Raw genomic sequence first — 15,682 nt, 5'->3', positions numbered from 1 at the left:
CTATATTTAAAGGGTTCGGCTTGACAGAGACACCAAACTAAGATCACACCCCCTAAAAAACAAAAAAAAAACAAAACAAAACAAACAATTTTAAGGGACAGTTGAATACATGAATTAAACTAGTGTCACATTGTAAATGGTGTGATCAGTGCAAACCCCCCCCCCCGACACATCATGTCACCACCATGACGCACAGGGCCATGGTGGAAATTGAAGATTAAGTCAATACAGGTGGATGTAAGTTAAATTCACTAGTATTGTGGTATCAACAACCATCTGTATTGTTTTGTTTAGCAGTGATATATTGTATCATTACACACTAGATAGCTAATATGATATGACAAATGTAATTAAATTGATAACAATGAATAGTAGAGTGTTATATTGTTATTCAAGTGTTATATGTAAAAAGAGAGTATCAACATATTACTGTACACATAGTATATGTCATAATACTCATTGCTGATTTAAGCTTTGTCAACATTAGTACTTTGATAACAGAGAGTTGGATGAAAGAAGAAAGAAACAGTGATATAAATATAGTAGTACCATGGCAACATCTGTGGCTGTGCTATGACACTACACCCAGCTCCAGTCTTCTATCAAGACTATTTTTTATCACTGCAGTTTGTCTTAGATGTTGGTACTATGACCAGACCACCTGTGTGTGCATATGTGTAGGTGTGTAAAAATAAAAAAGACAAGAGGAAAACAAGGAAGAGGGAGAGAGACATGCATGCCATTAGTGTATTTGCTTCCACTGCCGCTTGGCAGCTGGCAACAAGGATCACATGAACCATCTTTGATGTCTGCAATCTGCCACAGACATCATATGATGTCATGTAAGAAGGCCAATGAACTAGGTTGCTAGCTGTCAATTGCATTGCTCCATGTCATCTGCTGGTGTGTGTTCTTGTAAACTGTTCATATCACTCAGGGAGTCTGGTTAACATATGGGAATTGTTCACAAACAAGGTTCATCTGATTGAACACATTTCACAGCTGACATGATTGGAAACCATTATGTTATGGATTCTGTGGAATTATGGCAGAAGGTCAAATAATCTGATGCTGATAATGAATTTGCTGGTTAGAAAATATTACTTAGGATTCATTAAGATTAAATTAATGACTAAAAGGTGACTCGTGTGAGTGTGCACCAACAGTTACTTGAAAGTAATTTAAATTGATTAGAAAATGGCTTGGGTGAAATAAATACTGAAAAGACACACAAATGATAATTCAGTATCCTATCAAATAAGCTAGTGGGAGGAAAAAAAGTAATTGTTGTGCTGTACTGTAGGTATCTGCTGTCAACTTGATGGACCTTTCACTGTCGTTTGACTTGCAGTACATAAACGTGTTCATTTTCACATTTTATGATTCACAGTCAGTTCTGGAAGGAGTACAGAAGAAGAAAAAGAAGAAAAAGAAGAGCAAACAGACAGAACAGGCTGTAGAGAAAGCCAAAGACAATGCCAGAGATGCTCAGAAACAAATACCAAGGAAACAAAGAGACACATACAGATGAAACAGACAGACAAACAGATTGACCGTGCAGGTGCTATCACCACACTTTGACAGGGAGACAGAACCATGCCATCACAGTATTTGTCTTGGAGTTAAAAGCTTCTTATTTCACTTTTTTAGTTTTATTATAATGTGCATTTGTTCATATAATGATTTCTACAATTATGTACTATAATATATTGCTCACAAAACACCAGATTTGCCATGACTGACTTACATAAACAGCTTGTACAGAATTTAGCTGTCTCTATTGGCAGCCCACATATAGGTACAACCTTTAAATCTCAATCAGGTCATTCTGTACCTTTACTTTACTTTTTGTAATGACAAAATTAGTATTATACATTTAAATCAATGAATCAATTCATGATAGGAGATCAATTATACTTCTTCATGCATCCCCAGTAATCTATAATCTTCCTTGTAAATGAGCCAAATTCCACAGTTTAAATATAACACTTTTATTTGAATTATGTTATTTCACAAGCTATTTTGCATATACATATATTTGCTATAGTGACAGACAAACAAAGAGGGAGAGCCTCTTTCTTTTGTTTTCTCTGTTCAGGTTCAGTCCAGCCACTGTACCTGGGAAAGAACATTAAATCAATTTTACACCACAGTCATAAAACAAAAACAGAATGACTTTGGAATATACTATATAATAAATTCACCATGCCACTGCTATTATATTAATAATAGCAGCAAAACAGAGGACTCTAATAAAAATAGTACACTGTATCATTTAACATCAGCATGCCATTGCAAATGTCAATTTGTACAATTTAATAGAGTACCACCATCATACTTCTTCTTACAACTTGTACAATAAAGTACAGTATCCATTCATTCAAATATTAAATAATTTAACAAAGTACTGGGATTAATCTGCTTCAGTCAATTCAATTAAACTTGGCCCAGTTTCTAGATACCCTATTTAAGAAATATGGAGAAAACATTAAGAGAATTTTCTTAACTGCAGACCCAACTGCACCTTTCTTATATCCAGTGTGACTTTTAGTGGGAACCAAAGAAATATGTTTCATATTGCAAATAGTTAAAGTATTATATGCTGCCCCAGAGCCTTTTGGTAATATTTGCATTAAGAGGGTGCCTACTAACACAATTATGTTACAGGGATTTTTAAATCATTGCAGTTACTGTGCCCAGCAGTCGCTGTGTGCCCTGGATGAAGGGTAATCTGATAATCTTGTTAGCACTTATTTACAGTCGAGTGGATGGGATATTTCACAGCAGGCTGAGGGAAGGACTAGGGAGCGAGATGCCTCAGATCCAGAGTGAGATTAACACACTAATCTACTCATCTGATGTTTAAGTGCTATGATAACACTGCGTGGAGTGCATGTGTTTGTGTGTGTGTGTGTGTGTGTGTGTGTGTGTGTGTGTGTGTGTGTGTGTGTGTGTGTGTGTGTGTGTGTGTGTGTATGTTTTATAGAGAAATACTCCACTGAGTGATGTGAGGCATAAACAGTGGCCTACTCATTAGCCTACTGCTTTAAAATAGCAGCTGGAAGATGTGCAGCTGTTAAGACAGGCTCCTGAAGTGAGCATTGATGGAGGATTAAAAATGTAAGATTACAAATGCACTGAGTAATGATATAGCAAGCCAAGTCCAATTTCATTCTATAGGCTCACAGTGAGCCTTTGCACTAACTTGAATTCTGTATCAGCAATGAGACATATCTCAGATAACTTGGAATACAAATAATTATAGTAAAAAAAAAAACGAGGCTCAGCTATTATGTTAATGAATGATAACCCTAAAAGAGACTCTTAGAAGACATCACCTTGTCTATCCGACAGGGTGTTGTCATGCACATATGGCGTGAACTCCCTTTAGGGGTAACAGAGTGGGGAGAGCACAGATGATGGAAATTGCTTTGTGCCACCAAGTAATGAAGTTGTGAAAAATGACAATGACTTTGCAAGCTACCGAGGCCAATCAAGGGGAACACTGGTGGGACAGTGAGATTGTCGCCAAAAAATTGTCTCAATAGTTCTGTCATAATTATTGTGACAGGTTGCTTTGCTTCACATTGATTGGACATGGATGTAAGACTGCATTGCTGCCCCAGTGTCCCCACTCAATTCCACAGCCATTAGCGTCAATGGCAATATGAGCAATCTGTCACTGTGCAAATCACAGGACCATCTGCTACCAAGAGAAACATGTGCCCGGCCGCACAAAACGTCTGTATAAAAAAACTTGACTTCAGGTTGTTTTTTTTTCTTAAAGGTTAACATGCATGCTACAATAAAAATCTGAAATGAATTCCTTAGGTTAGAAGAAATAGTAAGAAGTATTAAACATCAGCTGGAATATGCTGACAGAACATAACAGTAAACCCTTTTCAAACACTAGCCTGACAAGTGAGCTAATGCTTTTTTAATCATACTGTCAGATTTAAAAAAAAAAAAAAAAAAAAAATGAAAAAAAGACAAGTGACAAGTGAAGATGAGACACTTTTTCTACTACATAGAAATAATGCAAATGCATTTGTTTTATTTAGTGGTATATGTTTTCAAGAAATTGCTCATAAAGCACAACTGCTGCTTATTACAAACGATGGACAACAGAGCTCTCAGAAGCTTTGTACTAATACATTAACATTGTATTTAAGAACAAGGTAAAAGTTCCTTTTGCTAGACTTAGTACTACTTTTTAGAGCATAATATTGTGTTTGTTTTGCATTACATTTACCTGACAATTGCAGTCACTCGAATTACATTTTATTTGCACATGGTGGGTTGATTGGTTGTTTAAACTTAGTGACACACACAAATATTTATCTTTAATAAAGCAAGAGAATATGATTAAACTTTTTAAAATTCTCTTAGAATAAAAATAGATGATATTCCTGTGCTATGAATTCAACATGACACTTATGAATGTTAAAAAACTAAATAAAACATAGATGTTTGAGGACTGTTAGTATAAAATGCTTAAAATTAAACTGCCTGTATTTTATTGGTGGTTACTCCCTTTTTCAGTATTAGCTTTGACAATTATTCTACAACATGTAAATGAGAGCATGTAACTTATTTCAAAATATGTTATATAACAATATAACTCTTCAAACATTGCTTTGGGACACTGTGCTCCAGGCCTGGACTGGGACAAAAATTTGGCCCTGGACTTTTTGGTCCAGACTGGCCCACTACAATCCGCACGCAGAGACTGTGCCAACTCACTCTTTTGATGTACATATAAACACACAAGCCCTAATAATATAGGTAGAAATGATCAAAAATTGTGAAAATAGCAGATCTACATGCTCAAACCACATCACATTGCAACATGTGAGTTGTAACCTTGCAGATTTGCAATTATGTGTGGCATCCTTTGATGAAAATAGTGGTTAATAAAAGCAACTAATCAGTTCATCAGGATAGTATGAATATGGTTATTATTTTCCAATACTTTAGATAACTAGATAACTAGCTAGTTGTAACACACCACACTATGCAGAGTTTGCTATTTATTATGTCAAGTAAAGTTCATAGACAGTTAAGTAACCGTTCTGAACATTTAATGTGTTTATCCACACCATGCTGGCAGGCACACACTTGCTTAAGACAGTATCATCACTTCCACATGGTGGAGAGTCTTCCTCAACCTGCTCCTGCACCACCATGGCAGTGGGAGCCTCACTTGACTCACTGTCCGACTGGTTTGCCGACACCTGCTGCTAGCTCCAGCCACACTGGCCCCCGCAGCAAACATTTCTGAATCTTTTTTGCTATTAGCAGCATCGGTCGCGAGAGCTTTTCTTTTTTTTCTCCCTGTTTTTCAGCTCCGCCTTTTCGTTTTTTACCCGCATTCTCCATTTTGTAATTCTTGCTTTGTTTTTCGTGTGCTGGTGTGTTGTTGTTTCTCTCACTTTCTCTCTCATCATGAATGCTTGTCAGTGTTGCCAGATCTCGCGACACAAAAAAGCAACCAGGCCTGTGAAAACAAGCCCAAAACAAGCAACTTTTTCTACGGAGCCCCCCCTAGGTTCAGGGGAGAGAAAAATAAATGTGTGCACAGTTTTACAATCCGTGGGGATGGATTTTAGACTGTGGGTACAGATTGTCAATTTACATCCATGTGGACAGATTGGTAAACTGTGTGCAGTTTTGCAAAACTGAACCCACGGTACACAAAAAAAACAGTTTGCCCTGCTCTGCCTCTGATTGGCTAGTACTCGTTGCCATCTGGGTCAGAGCCAATTAGAAGCAGGATGCGGGTGGGAAAAAACACTGTCTCCTGTGTGTATGGGGAAAGGCGAGGGAACAGACAAGACAAACTATCCTATGTTTAAATAACATATAGAAAATATCTGCTTGACAACTTATTATGGAGCTAGGAACAAGCCCAAAAAAACTGTAACCTGCGACTACCAATATTTGCAAGCGACTTTACAAAAAACAAGCCCAAAGTTGCTTATAATAAGCGGACTTGGCAACACTGCTGCTTGTCGTTAAAGGTGATTGGACGAGGGGGGGTCTAGAACATGCGTGGGTGGGACTCCTGGGCCTCCGTATCATAGGGCCATTGGGCCAGGTATTCTTTAGACAGACAAGCCAATGGGCCTCTGCTGTGTCTGCAGGCTGCAGCGGAGCTGTGTGGGCCGGTGCATGTCTCTGCCCCTGGGCCGGGAGAGTTACCATTGCAAGGCACAGCAAAAAATAAATAAACAAATACAAAACTATTGATCAGTCCACCGGGAAAAATCCCAGTACTCCCAACGGCCAATCCACCCCTGCTGTGCGCTAGGAAAAACAGGATGGTTGGTTGCAGAGAAAAGGAAAGAAACACAAGGGGGTTTGGGAACATGTGAACAGTTTTTGTAATGAATGAGCTCTATTGTGATGCCTTGCAAAGGCTGTCCGCTGCAGAAGAACACGGCGTCTTTTAACCATGAAGGTGATCTTGCTTTAACCAAATAGTTTTAGCTGCCTAAACATAGCCACACCTTAATCACAGAGGTGCCAGAGCAGAAAATGCTCATATAGGTCCTTTTGGAAGGTGCTGAGATAACCTATTTTGTAGGGTTATTTCCCTAAGAAAATCATATTATTATTATTATTATTATTATTATTATTATTATTATTATTATTATTATTATTATTATTATGCTGTAGAGAATGTTGTAGTTTCCAGTAAAATAGTTTAAATATTGTTTAAAATGTATTGTCCAAAAAACAAACAAAAAACTAAACCAAAAAACCCACAATAGGTTATTCTCTCGATATAAGGAAACCAGCCAGCACTTTATCTCACGGCAGCTGAAGCATTACACTTGTGTATTTCTTGGCAACACATAGTTTACTGGAACAATATCATAAATATCCACACAAATAATTGGAAATTATCAAAAACATTTGCTTTTGCAAACCACAGACACAACAGAACACAAATATATTAAAAGACTAAAAGGATAGTTAAGATAAGCAAATGGGTAAAATTGACATGAATATTGATTCTTCAGTACATACAGTTACACGCTCAGTACAATATGACTTTGTATGCACTGAGGTTGTCATTGATAATAAAACACGGTCTGTAGCACCTTGTACTCACTAATCAACTCTCCTTTCTGTGCTTCTCCGTGAACTTTAGAGTCCCCGTCTACTCAGCATGTTAAATATAAGACGGAACCGGAGACAATTCCACAGAGGCTGCACTAAAATCAGTTGCTGTCAAATCAGTGAATGTCTGAGACTGACAGAATAATACATATGTGAGCAGCTGTGCCTCTATGAGGAACACACTGGTACTTGGCGGCCTCCTGCGACCCACACGAGTCAGCTCAAGTGTCTGTCTTTGCCGAGGCATGGGACTGCCCGTTGATTTACCCTGACAAGTACTATGTTATGTGGCATGTCTGGAGCAGCAGTTGAGACTGTTTCTTTAATTTACCAAGACATGTGCAAACATGTTAAAAGCCATGCCCATGCTACTCAATGACTAGGCCCAGCATACCATGAGCACACTATCTCTAGTGTGTACAAGACCTGCATACTCTATATTGTTATCCATCTGCCAGGGTGCCTCCTGGATTAAAGCGCAGCACTCACCCTGTGTCCATCTGACTCTGAAGGTCTGCAGCCTAGCCTGAATGTCAGAGGCAAACAGGTCTCTTGTGGTTGCCAAGAAACCTCTGGACAATGTCACAACATCAGCACTGACAACCTTCTCTAAGTGCATGTTAAATAAAGATGTGGTGCCACACATTTGAAATCAAGGTGCAAAAATCTAGCCATAAGATGTCATGTGGGCTGGTCCAGTCAGTTTATGTGAATATTTGATGAATATTTTATTACATTTTTGCCAATTTTCCATCCTTTTGTGTTTTGTTCTAGATGTCATCCCACTCAGTATCAGGCGGACTGAGTATATACAGTATCTTTTAGACTTTTGAGTATAAAATGGAATAGAGCACATACTGTGGAGAGAAGTGTTAAGTATATTTCTTTATTATCCTTTCATATCATGTCCTTGTATTTCAGACCACAGGCTGTCTAATTTTTTCCCAACATTCTGCAGTTCACCACAGATCAAAATCTTTTAATTAAAAAGGACATCTTTGGTGCAGCACATTTCCCGATGACGTGCCAACCTTTTTGAGCCAGTTGCCATCTGCCGTCACAGCACTGTGGCTGAGGCCTTATCCCCCAGCAAGCTGTGTGAGCTGCGAGCCAGTGAGAGGGAAGGAGACAGTCAGACAGCAAGAGAGAGAGAGGGAGTGAGAGATAAGTTTGTCCGATGCATCTGTAGAAGTGGGCCTCTGCTGAGAAACATTGATGAAACATACTCTCTTATGAAGAGGGTCACTTAATCTGTCCTAAGCAGGATCTGCTGTCAAATTGTCCTCATCCACAATCTGGTTGTGTAACATCATCATCACAGATATGACGATACATATGAATGCAATGAGATCATCAAGAGGACACTGTACATTTACCTCCTACAGTAAATTAAAAGTGAAAATTTTGGCTTTGTGTGTTATTGGAGTGTCTTGAATTAGTAGTGGAATTAGTACAGAGAATTATTCATACAAACCTGTTGTGCATCTTGTAATTTTCTCAATAAAAAAACAAAACAAAAAACATTTTGCCCAATTATAAATCATGACATTTTTTTGATATTATGCTTCACTCAACTGAGTGTTCCAGCTTAATAGCTACAGTTTAATGTGGTACGATGGCTAGGAATCTTATGGCTAAGAGCTACAAGCCATAAATTACAGCGTTAATGTGACAACTATGCTAATGAAACTTTTTCAAACCTTTCTCATTATTACTCTGCAACCTGCTACTGGCATTACAGTACTTGTCATTCAGTACTGTAGTGAAATACAACAGCAAAGTTAGTTCAAGTAAAAGTAAAGTAAAGTAAATTTTGTTTGTTGATGTTTGACAGGTACTCTTTCAGTGTTCATTTCAACAGCACATGTTCACACTGGAAACAAATTGAAGTGTTTGCAAAAGGCCAGTATGCAGAGTGAAAATTCTCAATTTTTTGAAAGTGCTGTTGATGGATGTATTATCCTGCAATTCATGGCACAAAGAAAATAGAGGAGCAGCTGAAAAATGAACATAATCAAAATAATCAAAAAATAAATTGCAGGTGGTGGGACAAAAAAAAGTTCTACATCTTCATAAATAAACATTTTGCTTTGCTGCCTACACACCAGCTGCATCCTATCCTGTTAGAAGTAAAGTAACTATGAAAGATACTAACTGCAAAGCCTGTATACTATGTCAATTACAGTAGTACATAGCAGAGGTTTTCTAAGTGGGAGTGAGCCTCCCCAGGGGGGCTTTGAAATGTTTCAGGAGAAGCTAAGAAAATGGAAGTGAAAAAATGTTACATTATCGTGTTATTACATTGGTTATCAGAAGGAGATCACGTAGAATAGCCTAACTTCGTCTGATCTGGTTAAAGAGAGATAGAGATAGTTCAGAGATACAATAGTTTTGGGGAATTTTACAGTTCATTCCCATATTCCCAGAATCAGACACTATTAAATTCTTTCTGACAGACCTTTTTTATGTATTTGGTGTAGTCTGAATTATGTCAAACAGTAATATCAGGCTATATTGGTTCCATTGATGAGTGTGGGATCAAATAACATAATCAGAAGCCTATAGGCATTCAGGAATTGAGCAAAACTAAGCAAGTAAACAAAGTGCATGCATTCAGTTCAATCCATATATAGTACTGTTGTCATCACTTTGGTCCTATTTATTTTTTTGTAAATTTTAAGTACTTTCTGAGAAGGGCATTGATGTCTGAGCTCATATTGTTGAATGTTGAATGCACTAAAATGGTACATGGCAGTGACAAGTAGACAACAAAACAAAAAAAGACACTGAAGAAAAACTATGCAAACCAAATGAAAATGATTCGGATATTTCTCATGTCAGCAGAGACTGTGCACTGGCAGAGCATTAATCTAAGGTAAATGTTGTGTAAAGATTAGAAACTGCCTCGAGCTTAATGTTAAATTATCTGACAGTTTGTGGTAGAAAATGAGTGTATAATGAGATCAACATGACAGTATAAGCCATCAGAAAAAACAAATCCCTCGGTACAAAATACCCTACTTCCTTCTACCGTCATGACTAAGTATTCACCATGCACTATGCCAGCTTCCCATGCTTATGCAGAGCGAGTGATAAGTGCTCTAAATGCCTAAACTTTAAACCGTTCAAAAGGTCCAAATCCCTACAATCTTCTCTGAGCAGGTCTTAATGTGGATGGACTATGTTTTAAGTACAACTAGGATAAAACTCTTAATGGTCATCATAAACTGTAATCCAGAGAGATTCTGCTCTTAATCCAGGATCGAGGTCCAGGAAACTGTCCACTACAAGTCAAGTGCAATCCCATTTTATGGAGCGATATCTCTCCTGTACTGACTTCACCGCAAACAGAACGGTCTGTTAGCAGTTATTATGTATGGCTCGTCATCGTCAGTGCATCATCCTGTGTAAAAGTAACATGGAAAATTGAACAGACAGATGTTTGAAAGCAGCCATTTATATAAAAGGCACGTTACGTCATTTTAGAACCTAGGTTTTGCAAAATGCACAACTGGTTTGGTTAGTCAAATTAAAGCCTGAACAGTGGTTAGTTTGTGTCACAGAGGGTATGTAAAAAAGGCCTGTGGCAGAGACAAAATAATTTTTCCACAGAGTTATACAATATTTAATTTAGACCAGCAGACATTTTCTCATTTTAAACTCTGCAGTATGTACAAATGAGAAAGGTGCATGTCCATAACCCCCTGAACTCCAACAATTAGCAAACAAGTATTATAAAATAGTAGGTCTTTATGCAGTCATAGTGACAAGGAAGAAGGGAGGCTGATAATTTGAAATAATGTACTTCAAAGGTGCCTTGACTATGCATGACTAATAAGATTAATTGGTTTTTAAAAGTACTTGTTCATGCTAAATTCTCTCAGTGTCCCCACAAATGGTCAAACAGTACAATACACAGGAGTCACAATTATTACATTCATCTTAGATCTTAATTCTCAGTGGTGGTAATTAACAGTTTTGAAGTTGTTGTGCTACTATTTGTACTTACTTGAGTAATTACATTTTAAGCAATTTTATACTTCCACCTTACTACATTCATGTGGCAAACATTGTACTTCTACTACTATGTATTTTGTGTGTGATGAACAATGCACATTTTAATGAATATATTTTTGTAAAGACTTCCGACCACAGAGAAACACATGGACAACAGAAAAACACCTAAATGACTTTTTTGTTTTGTTTTCAGTAAGCCATTTGCTGTGATTAAATCATTATTTTATAGTTGCAATGCAGTCGGGCAAAATTCTGTGTTCAGCTATATTGACATTTAAATATTTTAAATAGATATCATGCATTACATATTACATTATGCTTACTCATTTGTAGTGTATGCCAATTGTATTTGTCTTTCTGTATTTTTTGTTTATTGTTTATACTGCTATCATGGCCATATCTGTCTGCCATACTGTATTAACATACAGTATATTACCAGTATACTTACTTTTCAAATACATTCTTTACCTAAAACATACAATGAGTTTACACAATATTATGATTTTTTATTGTGCAAACTACCCCAAAGTTCGCACACTAGGTAAGATAAGTGATGGTAGAAGGTCTGGAGAGTTGGACAAGTGGCTGAAGTTCTCAACTTTTAAGACAATATATATATGAGAAATCTCTAAAGTACGGAAGAGGATTAGGGCCACTGTGAAAGAAAAAGTGAGTTCTGACTTTTTTCTCAGAATTCTGAGTTTAAAGTCAGAATTCTGACTTTAATCTCAGAATTCTGAGAAAAAAGTCTGAATTTTGAGATTAAAGTCTGAATTCTGAGAAAAAAAAAGTCAGAACTCACTTTTTTTTTCCAACAGTGGCCCTAATCCTCTTCCGTACTAAAGTGCTTGGAAAAATAGAAATTTTAACAACTGGGCAAACTCCTGCTGCTGTGGCAGTCTCCACTGTTTTTTGACCACTGTTTGCTCATGAGTGATTGGCTAATTTAAAATAAACTGCTGAATGGCCAAACAGAGAAAAACACTGATTTTCTAACAATTTACTTCTTGTAACAGTTACACACCACTGCATCATTCTACCATAAAGCCTATAAAGTCTTATTACTTGTGGATATGAAACTGAACAGGATGTTCCTTGTGTAATATTGTGCTTAAACTTAAGAAGTAAATCATTTGTATGTACTTTTAAGACTGAATTATAAGGCAGTGCAAGTGGCTTTATGGCGCTGAAAGCATCAAGTCCCGAGGGTGATTCTTAGGTCAAGGTGATTTGTCATGCTAAGCAACTTTTCACCTCCAGTTCTATGGTTGCTCACTAGGCTGACAGCCTTCAGCAGTGCCACAGTGTTTCCTGGCTCCTCTTCATAATTGATGAGGAAGCAGGGAATATGGGATTTGATCCAGAGTGAGGATGCCTTTTAGGCCCAGGACAAATGTATAGAAGCAATCACTCTTCATCGAGAATGGCTATGCCACCAAGGACTGGTGAAAGCTAGCTCAGTGGCAAGCTAAAAGACAATAATAAACAATTTAAGATGACTGACTTTTCAGAGATGATACATGGCAGCACAGTACAGCAGGGAGGATATAACACTTTAATATGTACATACTATTATGATGCAAAATCCCACATTCCTCCATAGTTATGTTAACACACTGGATAAAAGAGGAGGATCATAATATATCAAACTGGTCCGGTTTTCAGACACATTGGTGCATGTTTATTAACAGTTGGCAGTGCTTTGGTATGTGGTCTACTGATGAATATTTGTTAAAGTAAATTATCAAATTGAATGTTGACAAAATAATTTTTTTTGATGTATTTATTTCAAGTCATATTTGATTGACACAGAATTTGGTTAGTTAGTGGATATTCTAAAAACAAATAAGCTACGTATTTACTGACTACAGTACATCAGTATTTGAATGTTTTCAGAATAATGGCAGTAACACCATTATTCTAAAACCTTTTGAATACATAGTTTACATGATTAACACTTGCAATAATCTGTTTAATTTAGTTTAGTTCAATAAATAACCAAATACTATTCAGGATTAGAAACTTATTTGTTTGTTCATAGAAAAAAGTGCAGCATTATATACTATACTGTTGGTCTTAAATTGATTAGATACAGTAAATTAACACCAAGACTGGGTAGCGTTATTCAAACTTAACACTACAGGTTAAATAATAATTGTGGGCTATTTCATTTTTAACTAAATAGCAAATGTTTTAATTGTAATAACAGGTATTTGTGTTTGGTCTTATTCGAAAATATGATATATCTCACTCAGTTGTGTTCACCATATACCTAGATCCATGATCTGTCACAATAATGATTGTGTTAGTTGCTGCTTCTCTTGCTTGCTTTTTTTTCTTCCCTCTTTCTGCAATTTGTCTCCCCTGTTACACTGAAAGGGACACAGAGCTTCAAGATAAAAAGCAGATAAAAATGAAATACACCCCTGCATAACTTTTAAAGACGTTTTTAAAGCAATTGTTCAAACTTGTGAAAAAGTAATACGTTTCCTAATTGCAGGTAAAGAATATTGACATTGATAGGGTCAGCAACTGCCATTATTACATATCTGTAACTACATGATTCTGTTCTGTTCTTGTCAACACTTTACTGAAAGTCCACCAATTTAGTATTTCTAAGCAGTATACAAACATTGAAGAAAATGGTTTATAACACACTATTGTGTAATTATGAGCACTTGTAACGAAATGTTTCATTTAATGTATTAATGTATAGTCTTTACCAACAATTCTAACTTCTGCTATGTAGACATTTTATAGTATTACAAGTGTGTTTTACTATATTGTCATTAATTATCTTTCTATATACGAGCCGGAGTTAAATTCTAATGACAAAATTGTTTTTAAAATGGCATTTGAATGTATTTCAAGGCACATTATCTGTATACTGTAGACATCTTAAACATTTTGTTCTGATTTTTATACAGTTTTTAACTTTAAAAAAAATTCAGTGCGAGGCAGTAAATGTTTGCTAAAAACCTTCAACAAATTTAGAGTTGTGCCAATGACGCATCAAATATGTGGTGTTCAAAATGAAATAATGTGATTTTTTCTGGGTAGTTATATTTCTGACAGTCTAAACATAAATATAGAACCATATGATTGTGATAAATGGACATAAAATACTTTTTGTTAAAACAACAATTAGTGTTACACTGAATGACATTTTTCCACGGTATATTCTTATTAATCACAATAAAAATGAATTACTGGTTTTATTCTTGAGTATAACTAATATAAGTGTATAGGTGACACGCCAATGAACATAAAAAAGCCTTTTAAGGAACTGTACTAGCTGTTGTATTTTTTTGCTACTTTGAAAACCTTATACGTCTTTGACCATATAGTGTAACCTTAGTAAAACTGCAATACTTAATATTGGGCTTAAAGTAAAGTGTTACCAACTTGTTAAGTCTTGAAATCATTAGCTAATATTTTTTAACTCCTCATATTATTTTATGCCTTTATGTTCTCTACTGTTTGAGTTTCCTAGTAAACCTACTCAGTATAAAATATAGATTATTAAATCAACATTTTTAAGTGATGATGATTGGAAGTAAAGTACTCTGAATACTGGTATTATCTTTCCTGACAGTTTTTATATCTGTTTTATAAAATGAAACAAAATGCAGCATGTTATCCACAAACAGCAAACAGATTTGGTTATATAATTTCACCAGTTTAGAAGTCAATGAAAAACGGTTGCATAACTTTTTGTGTTTAACATGGAATCCACTAAGCACTAAGCACATATCCACTAAAAACATATTTCTAATCCCCAGTATCTGATAACTCTCTAAAAAAAAAGATATATATATCTCAGAATTTAATCAACACATTTCTCAAACCAAACCCTAAACAACAACAACAACAACAACAACAACAACGGAAAAAGAAAATCAATATTAATAATAAAATAAAATCAACTGTCTGCATGGAAAATGTCACTAATTCTCCTGATGCGCAATGTTAAAAAAGTAACAAAATGAGAATAGCAAAGAAACACTGCAAACAAAGCTACATGAGAAATCTCTGGGGAAATGGTCTTTAATCTTCTCTCATTCAAAAAGCTTTGCTCTCAGCGGGTGACTCTACTGAAATGTGGAACATAAAGTGTACTGTGTGCTGTGTACTCAACCAGACATATGAAAAAAAAAAATCCACACACTCAAGTGCATCCAAAAAAAAGATCCTCATATTGAATCGAAATATTTATCCTTTATTTCTATCCTTTTGATGAATAATTCAGATGTAATCTGATTCTAAAAGAGTACGATGTAAGGTCCACTGAATACATTACAAAGACTTCAAAACATAAAAGTGTGAGTAGTACAGGTAAATCTAAAGGATGTAGTGTAGGTTGACCTGCTTGTGCTTGCTCATGTTCAGCAGAAAGAAGCACGGATAGATAGGAATGATGAAATATTATCTTTAAATCATGTTTCTCTATTCAAAGAGAACAATCACATAATATGGACTAGAATAATTTATGGCCTCATGAAAACAACCCAGTATTATAGACACAGAAAAAGTTGCCCTA

The 15,682-nt window shown here is 36.0% G+C and overlaps 1 protein-coding gene across 1 annotated transcript in view; it reads right to left on the bottom strand.

Moving 5' to 3' along the window:
- Nucleotides 1-15,682, bottom strand: part of gpc6a (glypican 6a) — a 148,908-nt gene that overhangs the window by 59,556 nt on the left and 73,670 nt on the right. The window lies entirely within an intron of this gene.

This window comes from Scomber japonicus, chromosome 1, assembly GCF_027409825.1.
Source record: "Scomber japonicus isolate fScoJap1 chromosome 1, fScoJap1.pri, whole genome shotgun sequence".
Lineage (NCBI taxonomy): Eukaryota > Metazoa > Chordata > Actinopteri > Scombriformes > Scombridae > Scomber > Scomber japonicus.
Note: the sequence above shows the minus strand (reverse complement) of the source record. Positions and strands in the feature narration are given on the sequence as shown.